The 19,083-nt window shown below is 38.3% G+C and overlaps 1 protein-coding gene across 1 annotated transcript in view; it reads left to right on the forward strand.

Moving 5' to 3' along the window:
- LOC145501092 (uncharacterized) overlaps positions 1 to 2,594 on the forward strand; it is a 57,871-nt gene extending 55,277 nt beyond the window's left edge. The window contains exon 3 of the transcript XR_014051179.1: positions 981 to 2,594. The gene's annotated coding sequence lies outside the window, so the exon portion shown is untranslated. The remainder of the gene's footprint in view (positions 1 to 980) is intronic.
- The last annotated feature ends 16,489 nt before the right edge of the window (positions 2,595 to 19,083 follow it).

Consider the following 19,083-nt stretch of genomic DNA (forward strand, 5'->3'; position numbering starts at 1 on the left):
ACTGTGTTATAAGCATGCCATTTTATGACAGCATAAATTGTCTTATGGAAAATATTATTTTGTTTTAAGGATGTACATTTTATAAGGATCACGTACATTACAAAAGCATTTAGTAATATTTAGTATATTTTCAGCAGCGGTAATGACTGTTTCGCCTGTGGTTGGTAGCTTTTTCCCATAAAAATGCTTCAATCTGCAATTTGTGAGTCTGTAAAACTGACCTTTCTAGTCCATGTATGAATGGTGGTCTATGATCACTTGAATATCACAGTTAGCTTGCCATCCTTGCCACTGAATTCGCTGGTGATTGTTTAGACATTGATCATTTTGTTTTGTTACAACTTTCACTTTGCAGTGTTCTACACCGTCTTTGGATTTGAAGTTTTCATTTTGCAAGTGAGTTCACAACATTCTTTAGGGAAATTAAACCTACAGGAAACTTCATTTCTTGCCCTTTGTTACGCAAACAATATGCGATGGAACATTGTGTATGTCTCTGCACTGCATTCAACAGGTCTTCATAATCTTTATCCCACTCATTCTTTTGGATGTCCTCAAACTGCCTTTTACAAGGGTGAACTGAAGGTTTCACCCAATCATCATTACAAGAATTTTGAGTTGACATAAGAAAATCTACATAGTTGCAAATAGCTCTTTCTGCTTCAAGTCCTTCTTTAACCTTCTGTTGTTTCTGGAGCAAAATTTCAGGTGACAATTGGTCTTTGGTAAGTGATGAGAAGCAAGATAACCCTGGAGTGCCACTTGAGATAGCTTACACAAATTGGGATCAGACTTACGTTTTGCTACTCCATGGTCATGAATTGAACCATATTGTACAGCATAGTCATACTTAAACCAATACCACTTTGTACCAGTGTCTTTTTAAGGCAATATTTTACTAACTGTTCTGTGCGTTCAGTAAACAACCAATCAAGCAGATGTGGGTTACTAATGACATTTTTTTTCTTTCCGAATCTAAGATTTCACCATTGTTGCTAAAGAGGTTATGAAATTCAGGCTAATGAAAGTCAGCACAGGATAAAGTCCAGAACACTGTCAGAGCTCCAATTTGAGGTATGATTGACTTCAAATCATCTTTTGCATGATTCCAGTAAGCATTACATCCAGAAACATTTTTAGCGTAATGCAAGAGTTTTGACATGAATGAATCATATGACTGATTGTGCAACATTTCTTTCAAGTCACTAAGTGTAAGATTAACTTTTGATGGGTTTTCCCTAAGAAAAAAGTTTCCCTGTCCAAGAATTCTTCTTTGATATAAAACATTGTAGGTCCAGTAAGCAAATCTAGGATGTGATGCAAATAGGTAAACCCATTTTCCATCTATTTTTTTCTGAGAACTTAATGAGATGCTTAAGTTTTGCTGCAAATGACTGATATGTATTGTTCGAAGTTTTAGAAAAAACTACATTGTTGGTTGAATCACCTTTTCCATCTGGAAATAAAGTTGGAAAAGCCATTGATGCTAAGAATTGACAACTAAATTCATTCAATGGCTCACCACCAATATCCCAATTGAATGATTGTGGGGCATTAAGAAATTCTTCATCAATAATTTCTTTTTCTTTTTTGGAGCCAATGTTTGTTGGAACAAAGCTATTCATTTCAGTTTCTGCATTATAAACTTTTTCGTTATCTTCTAAATTAACTGGTCCAGTGTCAATATCCACATCTTCATTTTCACCTGATTTTTCTCCACATTGTACTCTCATAACATCAGAAAGGATGCCATTTTCTGGTAAATTAGCAAGGGTTTCCCTATCTACACATTTTTGTACAGAGGATTATTTGGTTCCCCATTTGCATTTTACCAGTTAACCAATGAAGTGCTTCTTCCACTTTTTTGCACCTCACTACAAAATCCGAAGAAAAATTGTTATCTTTACCACTAACAGTAAAAATAATCACAGGCAAATCTTTTGGACACCTGGGAAGTATTTCTGCAAGTTGTTGTACATCCGGAGGCAAAATAAGGACATGACCTTTATATGCTCTTTGACCACCCCTTGGTTTTGTGTACACATGCATAACAGGAAATGCTCTTGCAATGAGCATTTCTTCAAATTGTGTCAAGCCTTGTAACTCATTGGGAACTGGAGAAGGTATCATAGAGTTATCAGCTGAAAATTTTTTGGGAACACTTTTGTCACGGACACAATGAGAACAAATGTAATTCGCATAATTATTTGGTTTTGTTTTTAAAGGCCAGGCTTCATGACACACACAGCACTGATAAATTTTAAATTTTAATGCTTTATGAAATCTTATCATATTTTCCTTGGGTGATGTTTGCTGATGAAGTTCCTCATTAGATGTTGTTTGATTCTTAAAATCAATTTCATTCATCAAAGGTTCATCATCCTTTTAAACTCATCAACAATAGATGAGCTTGGGGAAGGTGCCTGGAAAGATAGTGGAGCCTCAAGCACAAGAGCCGAGCTCGTAGGGTAACCATGACAACCCTGTGCACAAGAGCGGAGTTGTAGGGCAACCATGACAACCCTGTGAGCAGCAACCACCAGGCACCGTCACACTGCAAAAACAGTGGAACCATGATACTTACCTCATACTTACCAGAGTACAGGCACAGTTGAAACGGCACGAATGCACGTGAGAATGAGTTGACCTCAAAAGCCACACTGTAAAACCACACGACCCCCAGCAGACCCCACACCACTGCGCATGTCCAAAACAGGGGAAGGCTACTGACCAGCATTGTTTTGTGTTTAACTTAGCTTAAATTACATTTAACCACATATCATGCACAGTATCAGCAATGGGTGATTGTAAGATAAAATTGTTATGTTCATTTGTTTGAAACTTGCAAACATTGACTGGTGAATTCTCAGAAGGTTGCACAATTGCATCAGATGTCTTACTTCTCTTTGCTATGTTTACAATTGCTTCTTTCTTTGGAATCTTTCTTTTTATACTTTTTCATCTTTTCTTTTTTTTTTTCTGACTGTGCACAACTTTAGCACTTGACAATCATGGTGTATCTCTGACTGTAGCATCATTACTATTCTCTAGCTCTGCTGTAAGGAAGCTGTCCATTATTTCCATTGCAACTGACTCACAGGTAACTTTCGGCATTGCATTAGGTTTGATGTCCATACATGCATTGTCATTTGCACATGTTTCTAGTGTGCAGTTTAAAATTTTAGTCTTGTTCACATTGGGTTTCCATCTCTTTCAGTTCATAAATTGTGAAAAACCTCCCTTCTTAATAAACTTTTTGCAATGAAGAAAAATTTGCACTCTCTTATTAACAAAGGTCATCAAAATAAGTCCGTTTACTATGATTTTCAACGGCACAGGTAAAGTGGTTATCGTTCCATTGCACAACACCTCTTAGTTTGTACTGAACTCCAGTGATCTCAATCAACTCAAAGACATTTATGTCCTTCATCAACCCAAGAGGGAATTCAATAAACAGGAATTTACAGTTTGATACATTGCTCAAAGCAGGCTGAGCAGGGCTCGAAATTGTGACTCACTGGTCGCCAATGCGACCAAAAATTGAGCACTGGCGACTAAATTTTCAGAACTGGTCGCCAGCTGGCGACTCGCGTTTTGTCCAATAACTAAAGAAAACCATGACACAACTTTATTTTTAAATCTTTATATCAGGAAATCAATCGGATATGGTAGCTAGTATACAACTCACCTTTCTGTCCCCAGTAAAATAATGTCTGAATATTACAAGATAATTGAAAAAATTGAATGTATTTCGACACGTCGATACTGCGTTCACGGTGCGCCATATTGTTTCAGCGGCTTCTTCCGAAACTGGGATCGCAGGCGCACTTCAACACCATGTGCTTTTCATTTGCCGCGAAAATGGCGGCAGATACCAATCAGTTGAAGGAATATACGTGAGTTTTTATGTGCGGGGAATGAAGATTCAAGCATGGCGTTGTCTGTCGGCAGCAAAAGGCGGCGAGGAAAGCAAGTCGAAAATAAAGAACGGCATTTCGAAGAAGTAGCAAAGGGAAAATACGCAAGGACCCGTGTTTGTCTGACAGTGAAAACCACGGACTTAAAATGTTTTATGCTTCGCTTCGTTTAAAATGACTATGGAGACAACCATCACCTTCAGACCAGAGACATATCACCTGAGAACAACAGTAGCTTTACAACTAAGTGTTAGTCGTGTTGTTTTTAATTGTTTTTGCTCTTCAATTGTGACTTTTCTTGCATGCAAAGTAACGTATAAAATCGTGTTCTTGTGTAAGTTACAATTATATAAAATAAGTTGGCGACCAAAATTTACGATCTGGCGACCAAAATTTTTCCGTTAGTCACCAGCTGGCTCCCGAACGAAAAAGTTAATTTCGAACCCTGCTGAGTGGTATGAGTATTACAGTGACATGATTCAGTAGGCCTGGGTTTGTATGCACATCAGTAACATACTGGGGGGACATATTTTTATCTAAACCCGACTGTTGTAATCCATCTTGAGTAACTACTGTCAAAAGAATTTTGCTATTCAAAGTCACAAATTGTGCACAAGTGTTACAGAAAGAATCAAAGGTTCTTAAAGTCGCAAAAAGGCTCTCTTCATCCATATTCATACTGAGCCAGTATTTCTCATTGTCACCTTGTACGCATGCTGGGACCACCGTGGACACCCAGTTGCTTCAAATCGAGAAATTTTCCCGTACTGCCAATACAACTATATGATGCGTTCTACTTACGTGGGGGACCTTAGGGCGCCTCCTCGGGTTCCAGCTTCTGGGCTGGAAGCCTGTGGGGGCAATAAGCTTACATACACACGGTAGATGCACACAAAAACAACAAAATTTTGGCAAATTTGTTGTAAGGCGTGATAAATGGTAATCAGAAATATGAGGCAATAGTCGTTGTGAGTAAAACGTACAGTGTTTCAACTGTCTCTGGAGCTTTATGCTTTCATCCACTGCCATTGAACACTGGCTTGGCAAGGGGGGGGGGGAGTCGCTAGGGCACCTGCTGTGGGTTGTTAATAATTTTAGGGCAGGCTGATGTCCTTTAAAACCAGTCTAATCACAACCAAAATTGGCCAAAAACATACAAGAAACATTGAAGAATGCAATGACCCTTTTTTCGTCAAGGACTGGCAGGGGTGGGGGTGGGGGTGGGCCTGTTTCCATGGCAATAATTGAACTAAAAAGTAGTTTAAATAATAATAATAATATTAATAATATTAATATTAATATTAATATTTATAGAGGGTATCTAGAGTCTGGATAATCAAAAATATGAATATTAATGAAGAAAAAACTGAAGTTTTGTTTGGATGGAGAAACATACCGGTAACGGACCCATGGCAGGTTGTCAGCTCTTCAGGACGAGCAGAAAAGTTGTCCATCAGCAACAAAGCTTTAGGCGAATGGATGTTTTATGCCTGTAAGTGGTGTTTAACAGCCAGAACGAAATCTTTCTTGAACCACTCAGCTAGAATCTTAGAGTTATTCTAGCCATTTCTAGCACCTTCTTTTCAACTGCATGTACTCAAAGCTTTTCTGGAAAGATTTTTAATTTCACTTTGTCTCTTTATCAAACAAATTTGTCCATCTTAGCTTGCAAAGACGTTTCTTTGAGACTTGCAAATGACAGGGAGTGCATCCATGTTTACAGTCTTAAAACATGGCTTCACAAATTTTCAAATCATTAGTGGTTTCAGTTTTTGTGTGTCCGTGGCATTGGTACAACGAAGTACGGTCAAGCAATCTTTTGATTTCTTGAGGGCGGATTTTTCATGGCATGACACCAAGGTTCTGTTATGCGAACATTTCCACGGGAGTGGAAGATTGCAGTTTGCTGACAGAAGGATATTGATTTGTTTCCAAGCCAGCTGTGATGGAACTTTTCCCTGTTTCTTTCAGCTTTGATTCGGCTATGCTCTTCCTTGGTGCAGTTTCTTTGTGTACAGAGTAGGTAGTGGTGGACCTTTGAAGATGGGACATCCGGAAACTGCTTGACAATCTCTGTAATCTGTTCAGTGTGATCAGAGTGAGTGGCTTTGGGATTTTGCAGATAGAGACTGTGTCAAAGACCCAGTGGTTAGCTGTGGTTGTTTTGATCCTGTTTCCAACACTATCGGGTGATCAGATGTTTTCTCTAAGTGGCTTTGGGATCTTGCAGAGTGAGACTGTGTTGAAGACCCAGTGGTTGGCTGTGGCTGTTTTGATCTTGTATCCGACACTGTTGTTTCTACGTCAGTTTCATCACCTTGTTTAATATTAAAGAATAACTATGTTGGCCCAAAAAAAAAAAGAAAAAAATGTATATATATGACAAAACCACAGCAAAATGCATTTATTTCCAATAAAGCTTTGAAGAAAATAAACATAGCCTCATGCCTTTGAACAAAAAAAAGAAAGAAACAGAATTTCCAAAATCGCTACAGACATGCATCGCATGTGTTAATGTGGTAATTACAGGACAATTGCGTTCGGGAAAATTATGCAAATGATATTAGCCATCGCTTGACGGAAAAAAATGACAACATTATCTATTCCCCTTAAAATACTGTATAAATCACCTGGAACATCCTTCTTCTTTTTGCTGTTTGAAAGTGACCACATCTCAGTCAGAGTTAGCCCACGCTTTCGCTTTTCTGCCATTTTGTCTTGTTCTTGGAGACGTGGTGTGGGGTCTTATATGGAGTAGTTTCAGTGAGAACCGCTGCCCATATTGAGTTGTTTTTGAGCCTGTCCTTGAGGTCCACACGTCGAATGAAAATTTATGCAACTGCAGTCATGTTTCGACGAAATTCCACGGAAAAATACAAGTTTGTTTGCTGATACCATTTTTTGTGGACACTTTGATCTTTTAACATAATCTTAATTTATTTTACAATTTACCAAAGGAAAAGTAGCCCTCGCAAATCGGAAAGTTGTTGTCGGATGCAATGGCCGACGGCTGATTTTGAAAACACTGTCTCTGGCTGTGGCAAATTTGACAATGAACCTTTGTTTCCTCAAGTGACTTTCTCCTGTAGTATACAGTCTTTGCTTATCAGTGATGGTTAAACCAGACTTACAGTGCACTCCAGCTTCCAAGTTGAGTCCTGAGCTTTGTTTGCCGGGCTTTTTCTCCACCATTGAACAGACAAACAGCAAGAGGACAAGCTGTCAGTACTATCTTGGGACCAGCAAATTTTTATTTTGGACTGATGTCACAGACAAGATGGTTTTGTACGTCATTGTTGTTTTGAGACAAGCTTTCTAAAACACTTTGTAGTAGGTTTTCAGCCCACAAACTGTCAAATGTGGTCAAGATCTCCTGCATTACTGCTGGCACAACATTTTTCGGTTTGAAGGAGCTGGTTCCATTGGCTTGATCCTTTTGCCACTTGCACCAGGAATTGTTTCCTTTGGGACAGTAATCATGCATTTGGTTATCCTCAATTGAGGCATAAATATACCAACTAGCTTTCACAGCTTTCTGGATGTTTTGTAGGTCACTTTCATTCTCCTGAAGGGCCTTCTTATAGTAACTTCGAAAAGTGTCTATCAGGTTATCGGTGAGGTGGTTATGCCCCAATTGTCTTTCTATTCTGACAGCTTCTTTCCTTTCTTGTGTTTCTTCTTCCTTCTCAGCTGTCCTTCCATTCTCTTTTAAATTCCACTTTTCACACTGCCACCTCATCTCCGCAAGGCTTTGGTTTGACCACATCCCAAGGAGGAGCAATTGACATCACCCACAAAGTCCACATACTGCAAACTGTGCTTCTCAATGGACCTACCCCATACATGTACAGCACCTTGGGCCTCCATGGCTTTTGATGACTTATCAAAGTTAGCTGTGCATTTGGGCCCATGTGACTCCACCCAATTAATGTACTTCTGAGAGTTCACATCAAGGTTGCTCTTTCCACGACACTTTTAGCACACTTTTCTTTGCATTTCAAAGTCAACAACTTTTCCTCTTTGCACATTAAAAGCAGAACCCATTCCATACAAGGAGTGACAACCTCTGCTGGGCCAGGTGCCATCACAAGACACAGCAGCAGGGTTGTGGCAGTATTGACAACAAAGACTGGACTTTGTGTACTTGCAATGGGCAAGTATTTAGGCAGCAAGTTGTTGTGATAATGCTTGGCAGGTAGGGATGGAGGAGCTTTAAGAAGAAATCACAGTCTGCCTTCACTCACTGTACTCACTTCAGCTACATTGTTGGCTATGAGAGGTTAATAACAGAAGAAAATTTTAAACTTTTTGCTCTAGAAATGGTTGCCGTTGCAAACAAGAGGTTGTCGCTTACAAGAGGTTCAAATATAGTTATTTTACATGGAAACTTTTGGTATTTTGGAAAAATTGTTGCTATATTAATTCGTTATATACTAGTAGTAATCAGAGATTAGAGGAGAGCATTCTACAGGACATTGTCTGTGAGAGAGAGTTAAAAGGATATATAGGCATTTATGTTGCTATTTTAAGGTCTGCTAACAGAAAAAATCGAAACATAGAATTGTAGGCCGTGGTGAGGTGGAAGATTGCAGCAAAATAATGACGGTAAATCCTCTATTGAGCCCATGGGGGTGGGTGGGTGGGGGGCTTATTTAATTTAGTTGAACGCCGTTTATTTTACCATTCATTTCTTGTAACAATTTTTCATGTGGATCAATTGTCCATAAACATTTGTACTTTGACTAAATGGTCTGAATGTGTTATTGATTTTGTGATTAGTTAGATTAGTTTTCACAAGAAGTACTAGTATATCTCAAAAGTTCATGAGTATTTTGAAATTTGTTCCTAGAGTCATTGGTAAAGCAAAAACGCACTGGTAATACTGGCTGCTATTAATTGTTGGTTGTGAAGGAGCGGGAAAGGGGTTTAATAGAGAGGTGGGTTTGATAAATTTCTCGTTCCAAAAAAAGGGGGGGGCTTATTAGCTGGGGTTGCTTTATAGAGGATTTACAGTAGTTGCACTAAAGAATGGCATGAAAACGATATGCTGTATTGTTAGTTACAGATAAGTATGGGGACGTTTTTCTGTGATTTCATTTTTAGATTGTACCGGTAGTTGGGAAAACAACTTAAAGTAAATTTAATAAAAAGAGGCCGACTAATAAAATTAAACAGAACTTTACTTTCTTAAATGATAACATTATGCATCATTTGAAATCTCTGAAAATGTATTGGGCTATCTGTTCAAAGTCCAATGATTTCCATTTTGGACTAGGTCATATAGCAAGTTGATTATTGGATGGAAATAACATGAAATACCGTACTAATTCACAACATCAAGAACAAGAACAAGAACAAGAACAACAACAAAATGCACATTGAAGTTTGTTAGTTGATGTCTCTCAACTGAACTTAATGGAGTAATGTTCTATTGCAGTCCTAAGATGAACTGGGTCTGTGCCTTTAAAGTTCAATGTTTTTTTTTGTACCAATTAATTTAGTTGATTGGGTGGAAATTACCTGAAATACTCTATAATTTGATAACATCAGGAATAAGACCACTAACAGCGAGGCACTCATGTCAAGAAATTTGCTAGTGGTTTGAGTGACTGTGTTGGTTTTCCTTGCCCGGACAGCCTTAATTTGCCTTGGTTTACAAGATTTTTGAATGAAACCCAAGTCACTTGCGTTGTGTTGTGATAACAAATCATAATAAAATGCTACAATACTCGCAAACACAACTCAGTACATTTACTTTATGGCACAATGGACACTGAGCTACATGCCACCGAGCTACACAACTCAGTAAATTTACTTTGTGGCACAATGGCCACCAAGCTTGACAACTTGGTTGATTTGCTTTGTGGCATAATGGCCGCCAAACTAAACAACTCGGTAAATTCACTTTCTGGCACAATCACTGCCAAGCTACACAACTTGGTTTGTTTATCATGTGACCTAAAGCTACAGTAATGTTGCTTGAGGACTGTTGAATGCATTCACTGCCAAATTCATTCATAATGACAGGATAGCTTTTCTTCATTGAAGGCGAGAGGGTTGATAACACAATGCGGAATTGCCAAATTGCTGGGAGTAGCACACATGTCCCTAAAAGTTTGACAAAACATTTTGAAAAGCAAAGGGACTTACTTGAATGAAATGTAAGACAAATTAACTTACAACAGCAGTAGTTTCTTCTGAAAAGAACAGCCAAATAATTACACCTTCTTGTCAACTTTTTCCACATACCCAAAAGCAGGTGGAACTTGCGTAAAATTGAGGCCAACAAACTTAGAAGTGAGACCACAGCCCCTGAAAAATCTTTGGGGGCACTAAGTTTGTGTCCACGACAGAAAAGCAATCTCAAAAAATTTCGCCTTTATACAGGCAACCCAACACATACACAGGGCACCAACACAAAATAAGGCTGGTATTCTTGTCAAATTTGAATGCACTTAAATTCCAAATTAAACAAAACCTAGGATTGAAATCTTACAATATGCAAATATTTAGTGGCTCAATAAGTTTCTTAAATTTATTAAAAGTTAGTAGGCAGTTGTTGGACACGGTCCATGACTCAGCGCGTATGTAGCCATCATTTCCTATTGTGACTCTCTAACCCAATCCTTGAACGACAGACACAGCCACAGACCCCACAGACGTAACCTGATGATACTGGTGCTGGGACATGACTCTGCCTGGCATGGAAAGAAACTGGAGAGTGGCAGTTACCAGTTCAAAGTCATGGCTTGATTGGTGTAGAGCCAGATGCCAGGGGTCACTCCTGACAGTGGGAGGGGCTGTTGAGCCTGTTGTATAGTTGCCCTCTGCTTGAACTGGGGAGCCCCCAGTCAATAAGGTGCTTTCCCACCACAGTCCACCTGTCTTCCTGGGTTGAGCAGGACTTAAGCCTGGAAACAGACTGATAAGTGGACTGTGACATTCTCACCTGCTCTCCCACCTTTGGGAGCTGGAATGTTCAAATGATGCTGATGGGCTTGACCAAGGATATGGAACCATTATAAATCCAGAGTACCAGCCACAATTGTAAGTGAGAAAAAGGAAAAGTTACTATATTGATCATAAATTATTTTATTATCTTTACTGTCTAAACATGATTGATTTGGGACCAAGGGGAAATTTTAGCAATGTATAATGACACTGAGGCAACTTCACCCAGTTATCAGTGCAGTTATTGGTTTCTGCTTTTTATAGATCTGGTGGTTTCTGAAGGAGCCCTTTTTCCCCCTTCTGTGGTGAAAGGTTTTTGTTCTATTGTGGATTTTTGGTTATTTTTCTGGTTTTCTTCACACTATCTCCTTACTGTTTCAGCAGGCTGTTGAGGTACAACAGTATGTCGTAATTCATGTAGTAGTAAAACCAAGTTCTTCTTTTTTGCTTTGCATTGTTGAGAATATAGTGGACTTGCCTAGCCCTCATCTCAGCCTTTTGTGCAGGGCTTGAAACTAACTTTTTACACCACTTTCCACTATGGAAAGTAGATTTCAAAATTTTTTTTCCATCTCAAAATTGTACTTTCTAAAATGGAGTGCTTATCATTGTGACTTTCCAGGAGCGAAGCCACGTGTAGATTAGGGCTTAGCAGGAGCTTGAACCACTCGAACGCACATTGTAATTCAAAGAAACCAGGTCACAGTAAAATCAATCATTAGCGTTTATTGGAAGGAGCGATGAATCAATAATATAGGAATCAGGATAACAAAACAGAGATGTACTTGTGTTGTGAAGTCGTTGTGATTGTGATTGTGTGGTTCGAACTAAAAGCAAAATGATACAAAAGGCTTATGTAAGCTAATACCAGCTAAGATACAAAACATAGATCAAGGATACCGATGGAACATAAATCTTAAACTATAACAACGCGATAACGACTAAAGATGTGCAGACTTACTTTGATCTTGCTCCTGCAAGGGTAGCAATTGTAGAAACGATAGCTTAGCACGATAGCGATGGGAGCGATAGTGTAAAACAATAGCGAGAACGTAGATGGCATAACTAAACTGATAAAAATGTGGTGTCTCTAATTACATGATTCCAAAGGTTATATTATGAAACTTGCATTGATCACAGCAATCACAGCATGAATAGCAAAACTTAAAAAATGTACATAATCATTAATAAGTAATAGTTATGTAAACAAAACAAAGAAGAAAATGAGTTAGGAAAGTAACAACTATATCTTATAGCATTGATATTTTTGTCAATCCTTAGTCATTAAAATTGGGGCATCTCATCCTCAATCCAGAAGCCTACCACATTTGCAGTCCTGGTTTAGGGTTATACTCAACATCACCAGGTCCATCAATATGACTCCTCAGGAGACAGTATAGAACAGATAAGCATGATCTGCAGTCTGACTTTCCCCATTACTGAAAAGCCTCTTTCACAACATGCTGTTGACAGAGATAGAATCATCAAAATTTCAACCAACATAATGGCATTGGGAAATCTGTTTCTATGAGTAGTAACCAACTTGATGTGGATTGAGAAAAGTGCTACTAAAACGACCTGAATTGGACACTACTAGCGGGGAAACTGTGCAAGGGAAGTATTTGGTCAATTAGTTTTGTGAATCACTTGATATTATCAGGGGAGCATTTCTCAAACTTCTTGAGGCCATTTCGGGTCCATAAAGCTAAATCATTTAGGCAGTGTTTACTAATGAAAGAACTGGTGTTTATTACATATTATAATGTAGGTAAATCAGAAAATTCATTTGTTACTAAACAGTAAATTATTTTAAGTCTTCCAGTACACTTGAAAAGGCAAACCCAGTTCTTACCAGTTGGTAGGACAATGGTGATCCATAAGATGATTGGTTCAGACCAGAAATTTGTTTATTGAAGTCGATGTATGACCCAAACACAAAGTTATCATTGTGAAGACACAGGCAAGACTATTGTTTTGCATTGCTTGATGCCTTCCCAAACAGATCTAGGAGGCTTTAAAGTTGGTGATCTCTTCAAAGGCTGTGAGGATCTTGTTGCCATGACATGACATTAGAAAGTTGTCTGAAGAAAAAGTGATTGTTACCTTTGTCCTTCATTGATGTTGCCACCTTCTTTTTCTACTGTTTCTTTAATTTCTTGAAAGTGGTTGGGTCAGCAAGTTGAGTCACCTGATACATTGCTCCTCTTTTTGAAGATAATTACAAACAAAATGCAGGCCCCCATTTCTAGTTGATTTCTAACCTCTATGCGGAAAAGCAAAAATCATGCAGTGAGGAATCCAATTCATTTTGAAACGGTCTGCAAAAAAGAAGTCTGTGGAAAAGACAAAGTAAGCTTTGAACACTCTAAACGGAGATCAGCTGGAGGAACTGATGTCATTGATATTTTCAACACAAAGCCAGCGAGATCGAAGGGATTGTCTGCTCAAAGCTTCTTGAATCACCAAGTATGAAGTCCACCAAAGGGACCACTTTGCAAAAAATTTGCTTTTTGAATCACAAAAGTGAACTTTCAACTGCTGATTTTTGGATTCTACTGCAAGCTTGTAAGCGAGTGTGCCTTGCCAACAGACAAGGCGAACAAGAAAGCTGCCTTTTCTGTGACTTGGATGAAAACTCTAGGAAATTTTCAAGTGGGAAAGACCTCTCAAGAGTGATTGTTTATCAAACGTTTCCTGGTTAGACTGCAATCGGAATCACAAGTGTCTCCTGAAGTGGTGCATGCCATACCTGCATAATCTTTGCTGGTCTTACAGTCAAACGCATCCAGTTATCTCTGTAAATGTGTGCATATTTTAAGCCTGGCACCTTTTGACTCAATCCATTCTCGGTTCGATCGAGGTCTTCAGCAAACACCTTCTGAATGGTCTTCCAGCCAAACTGGTGATTATCCTGTGTAAAATCTTTGAAGCCCTCTGGCCTAGAACTGTTGAGAGCAGCTATCATGTTCTTCAGCTGAAAAATATTTAACGGGGTAGGATACCCTCAAATGGACCAAAACGTTTGTTTAAATATAGTGCAGAAAGATCAATTGTGTGCTATTGCGCTCAAGAAGAGAAGTTAAATTTCTAGCGTTTTACTCAAAAGGGTTGCTACGGAAACCAGCCACAGCCTTGTGAGGTAGTGTTTTATAGTATTGACGGCAACACTTTCTGCTCTTTTACAAAACAAGATTTGACTGTCAAATAAGCATATCGTGTAAGTTTCTGTTTTGTTCTGTGCATTGAACCTACGTTTTGACAGTTAACTCTTATCTTCAGTGCTTTTTACAGGCTTTATTTAGAAATAACCTTATTTTTTACCACACCCAGTGGAAAAACCATCTCATGTTACGAATTTTTGGTTTATAACATCACGACACTATTGGTCTTTGATGAGCCCAAGTTTCGGAAATTCTACTTGAAAACCTTGCAAAGTAGAAATGTTGGCGCGAAGTCAGTCGGTATAAAAGTAAACTTTTGAGAAAAATGCACTTTAAGTTTCTTCCACAAAGTATTGAGCCACAAATAGTGGGGGGGGGGGGTGTGCAGATTGGATCTCGGGGGAGGGGGTGCAATGGTTGTTCTATTTTGTAAAAAGTTACCGCAGTTGTGCGAAATATTCCTTTTCATAAGGGAAATAAATGAGCCTGTGATGGCAATTTGAGGCAAAGCTTTTCACAAATAATTATACCAATCGAGTTGTGCATGTCTTAAAAGTTTTTTCTAAATAGTCTCATTCATATAAGTTAAAAATAATCTATTTTTTTGGTCACGTTCTTATAGTAAACAGTCATTGCTATGGCCGTTGCTACGTGATGCAGCAACATTGAAACGTTCCCTCAAAGTTGCAGCATTTGACAAACAACTTACCAAAATAATTCGTTGAATGGATGGCGAACAAATCCTGAGCGTTACCCTGAATCAAATCAACAACACTTGAATTCATTCCAGAAAACAACTCGGGTCTTGTTCAGCTTTAACAATTGTACGATTCAGTCACAACAAATCCAAGATGTATATGCCTCAAAACGCAGGATGGTAGGAAAATTACTTAAGTACTTACCAAAATAATTGCCCAACGAGGTTCCTCACCCAAGAGAGCTGAACATATATCGAAGCCTTGTGACATGACACAGAAAAATAGCCTTCTGCTTGGTTTATGCAATAAATCTACAACATCTGGCTACATCCTAATATGGCCAAAAATATAACTGACGGAACCAGATTACGCAAAAATCGAGCTGAAAGATCTGAAATTTTTTCTGCATAGCCATCAAACTATGCACGGCTCTATATCCTGCTGCCTCGACAGGCTCGCATTTTCGCTTGCCTGTCTTGTTGGTAATTAGCAACTGAGCAATTTTCTGATGTTTGCCCTACCAGGTGAGGTATTAATTTTTTTCCCTTTTGCAAAAAAAATTAGTAAAATCAACATTCCTCAATGGTTAGGCCTTCGACACTCTATACCTGACTTTTAAAAGGCAGTTACATATCCCTACCATTAACCTCTCCTTCATTTCTGATTCACAACAACATTTTTGATGTGACGAAAAAGAAATTGAAAGATTATTATTCACTATTTGTCACAGAAAAAGCACAGCCTCCTAACATTATCCATAAATGGAAAAGCGATTTTAACCTTTCGGATGATCATTTGAGAGAATTTACCTCATTCTGTTGTGCTCGAATCTTACTTCAAGGCTTTCCAGTATAAAGTGCTTAACAATATACTCTACACAAATAAAAAATTATTCAAAATTGGTTACAGAACAGACAACGTTTGTGCTTTTTGTGAGGCCGAACCCAAAACTTTGTACCATATCCTTTACCAATGCCCTTACTCAAGGCGATTTTGGAACGATTTTGAATCTTATTGGTGGCTTTTATCAAATCAACAGGTTCATCTTTCATTGCAGAATGTCATATTTAGTGTAATATCTAAGCAATGCCCTTCAACTAAATTAGTAAATTACTTTATTGCTGTAAAGCTGTTTTTTGTGGGACTGTAGAAGAAACAAAATACATCCTAAAATTAAAGATCATCAAAATAAAATAGGTTAAAAAAATATGAAACTGAACGTAAAATAAATAAGGATTATTTTGAAAAAAAAATGGATATTTAGCCCTGGCCAGAAATCAAATCAATATGTAGATAGATTAAATACGTAAAACTAAAAGCTCCCTGCAGCAAAAACTAAGGATTGAACATCAATGCAATAAAAAGAAAAGTTGTTGGAAAATGGATGAACTCGTTATTTATGTAATCTGCACTATAAATTCTACGCTAATGGATGAGAAAGTAAAAGCCGATTCATGAAGACAATCTTGGTGTCATTATTTCCTCAATGTTCACTTCCTAACAATGACTAAATCTATGAAAGAATGAAAGATGCGAATGCAGCCATAACACTACTGGAAAAATGACCTGAAAAAATTTCAGGCTCTGAATGGGATTCGAATCTATAGTTACCATAATTTTTGGACTCTGTCAGGGAAAAACTGCAAAAAGATAGGTTTGAAACACTTCTACATTTTAGGAGTTAAATCCAACAGTGGTATGTGAACAAAAACTTTGCACTGAAGCAATTTCAAAATTTGTGCCGTTATGCCAAATCACCCTTGGAGTGGTTTGGGAAACAATCCAAGCAGATTCACTTATCGCAAGATGTGCATGCTATTGGGCAAAACTTAACTTCTTTGTGCTTAAAATGTCTCTTGCAATGTCCCTTTGAAGCAGATTTGGGCCAGTGTCCATCTGTATTTCTCTCATCAGTGACGCCACCATTTGTGTGATTTGCGTCCCACTGCATAATACTTTCGACGTTGATCATTCAAATCTATATCACCCGTGTTCATGTTGTAGCTGATCGCAGCAGTAGATACTTTGACAACACATCCTTTTCTTTGTTTCCTATATACAGGGTTCGTACGGGTCCTGGAAAACCTTGAAAGTCCTGGAAAAGGGCTACTGGTCCTGGAAAGTTTTGGAAATCTGTTAAACTAAAGTAAAAAAATATGAAATGTATGGCAGACAGTAAGGAGAATTAATGTTAAGATCTTGGGAGTGAAAGGGTTAATGTGAATTTTAGAGTCCTGGAAAAATCAATCTGAGTCCTGGAAAAGTCCTGGAAATTTGTTTCTGAAAAAGGGTACGAACCCTGTATATACCATCACATCACCGTCTGGGTCTGACTGAGTGCTCAGAAAGGAGACTAGTTTCGTATCCTTCCCCACACAGGCCACAGATTCCCACGATGATAAAACTTTGGCTCTCCTTTCTGTAACCCTTTTACTTCGGCTTTACATAGGAAATGGCTGGTGTTGAGTCCTCGGACCAGTAAAAGCTTGTTTCAGGCAGCACAATATGTGTTGTTTTGAAAGAAACAATTAACATAACTTTAAGATATTTTAGAAACTTAAGTACATTTTGATTCGCTGTAATACTTCAGTTCAGCTGGTTCCTGAATAGTATAATGCTGGCAGCAGGTAGGGCTCTGTCCAGTCCTCGAGCCAGCCTCAATATGCTTTGTTAGTGTCCTTTGTTCTTGCATCCCATCACATAATACTTTTGATGTTGATCATTCACATTTACACCGCCCATGTGCATCTGGCACTCTTTCAGTGGCTGCGTTTGAACCAATAGAAACCCTTCTTATATCCTCTAGCAACCAACTATGGGATTTCAGAGCAGTAACATGTGAGTGCCAGTTGGCACTCTTAGGGGGTAGAGGGTCAAGATAACTCATTGTTGGAGCATGTTGACTGATCTTTGTAGGATGACCTACCATGACTTTAATATGCGAAGGCCCATGTGCATATTGAAAAAGTTTCCCTTTAAAATTTTTTTCACGGAGTTGCAGTTTTCCTGTGTGTCTTCCTTTAAGTCTCATATGACAATATAACTCTTGGAAAGTCCAAGACTTCAATCTTTTTATGGAGAGGATCTTGGGGACACACTCACCTAATGGCTCCAGTGCGACTGTTTTTCAACTTGCCACATTTTGATGGCATCTATGATATATTAATAAATTAATTAAGTAATGACATGTGTAAAGCCAATCATCATGAGGACAGTCCTTGCTGTGCCAAATTTCAAATCTAATGTGGACCACTGCAGCAAGATCTAACTTTCAGTTCTGTCTGTGTTGTTGCATAACAAACTCCCCATGTTCTCCTTTTGGTTGTTAAACCCTGGAGGTTGTCTATTTTCATTCATGCCTGCTAGCTGTCTTACAAGTTTCTCTAGATACTTTGCAACTGCAAACTTTTGAGGATGCTTGAGTGCTTGGTCATCAGGGTGTTCTGCATGATAAAGTTGAAAGAGAATGTAACTGTTGACAATATCTGTGTCACTCATTAAGCGAAATGATTTTCCTTTTCATGGTTTCTAGTCCTGGGTACAGTTATTTCAGGAGCCAATTGCTACTACAAGAGAAGGGATTTCATTGTGTCATTGTTGAGTCAATTAAAGCAAGTAGCAATTTTATCCCATGAGCCCAAATCATGACATTTGCATCATGGATCTTAAAAAATTTCACAGTCAACCTAAATGGCTAAACATGCCTCTGTGAAAAGAATTTCACATTTGATAGCAAAATTCATGTGTACCTCCACCTTAACATGTTGGACTGAATTCAATTTCACTGAAATCCATTGTTTTCAGGATGACACGCAAATGTTGAGAAAAATGTTATAGGTTCAAAAAGGGTTCCAAAAAAGTTTACATACTTACGACTTAAGACAAACAGAAGAGAAAGTCAGTAGATATGAAGGAATAGTGGGTTGAGATAACGGTGCAGACTGCAGGAAAAGTGATGTGCTTCTCTGCATTTTAACGAGGGAAATGTTGAATCTTCATGTTAGACTTGGTAGTTTGAACTACTTTGTTGATTGGCGTGACCAGCAGCATTCAAAAGTGATATGACACGCCTTTTATTTCTTGAGTCAATGTTGGACAGGTGACTAAGCATTAACCCAGTAACATCAGGTTTGCCATCTGTTGAGGCATGACCAGCATTCTTATGTTTGCGGTCAATTTTGCTAACATTCAAATCTCTTTCAGAGCCAAAGTCACTTATGATAGTGTTTTTAGACAATGTACACACAGGGGGTATATGTGTTGATGTAAAAGTTCTTTCAGAGTCTACATAGGTGCAAACAAATTGAAAAATAAACATTTTTTATTTCCTTTCAACTGATGTAACGTTCTATTGTG

The sequence above is a fragment of the Orbicella franksi genome, chromosome 10, assembly GCF_964199315.1.
Source record: "Orbicella franksi chromosome 10, jaOrbFran1.1, whole genome shotgun sequence".
Taxonomy (NCBI): domain Eukaryota; kingdom Metazoa; phylum Cnidaria; class Anthozoa; order Scleractinia; family Merulinidae; genus Orbicella; species Orbicella franksi.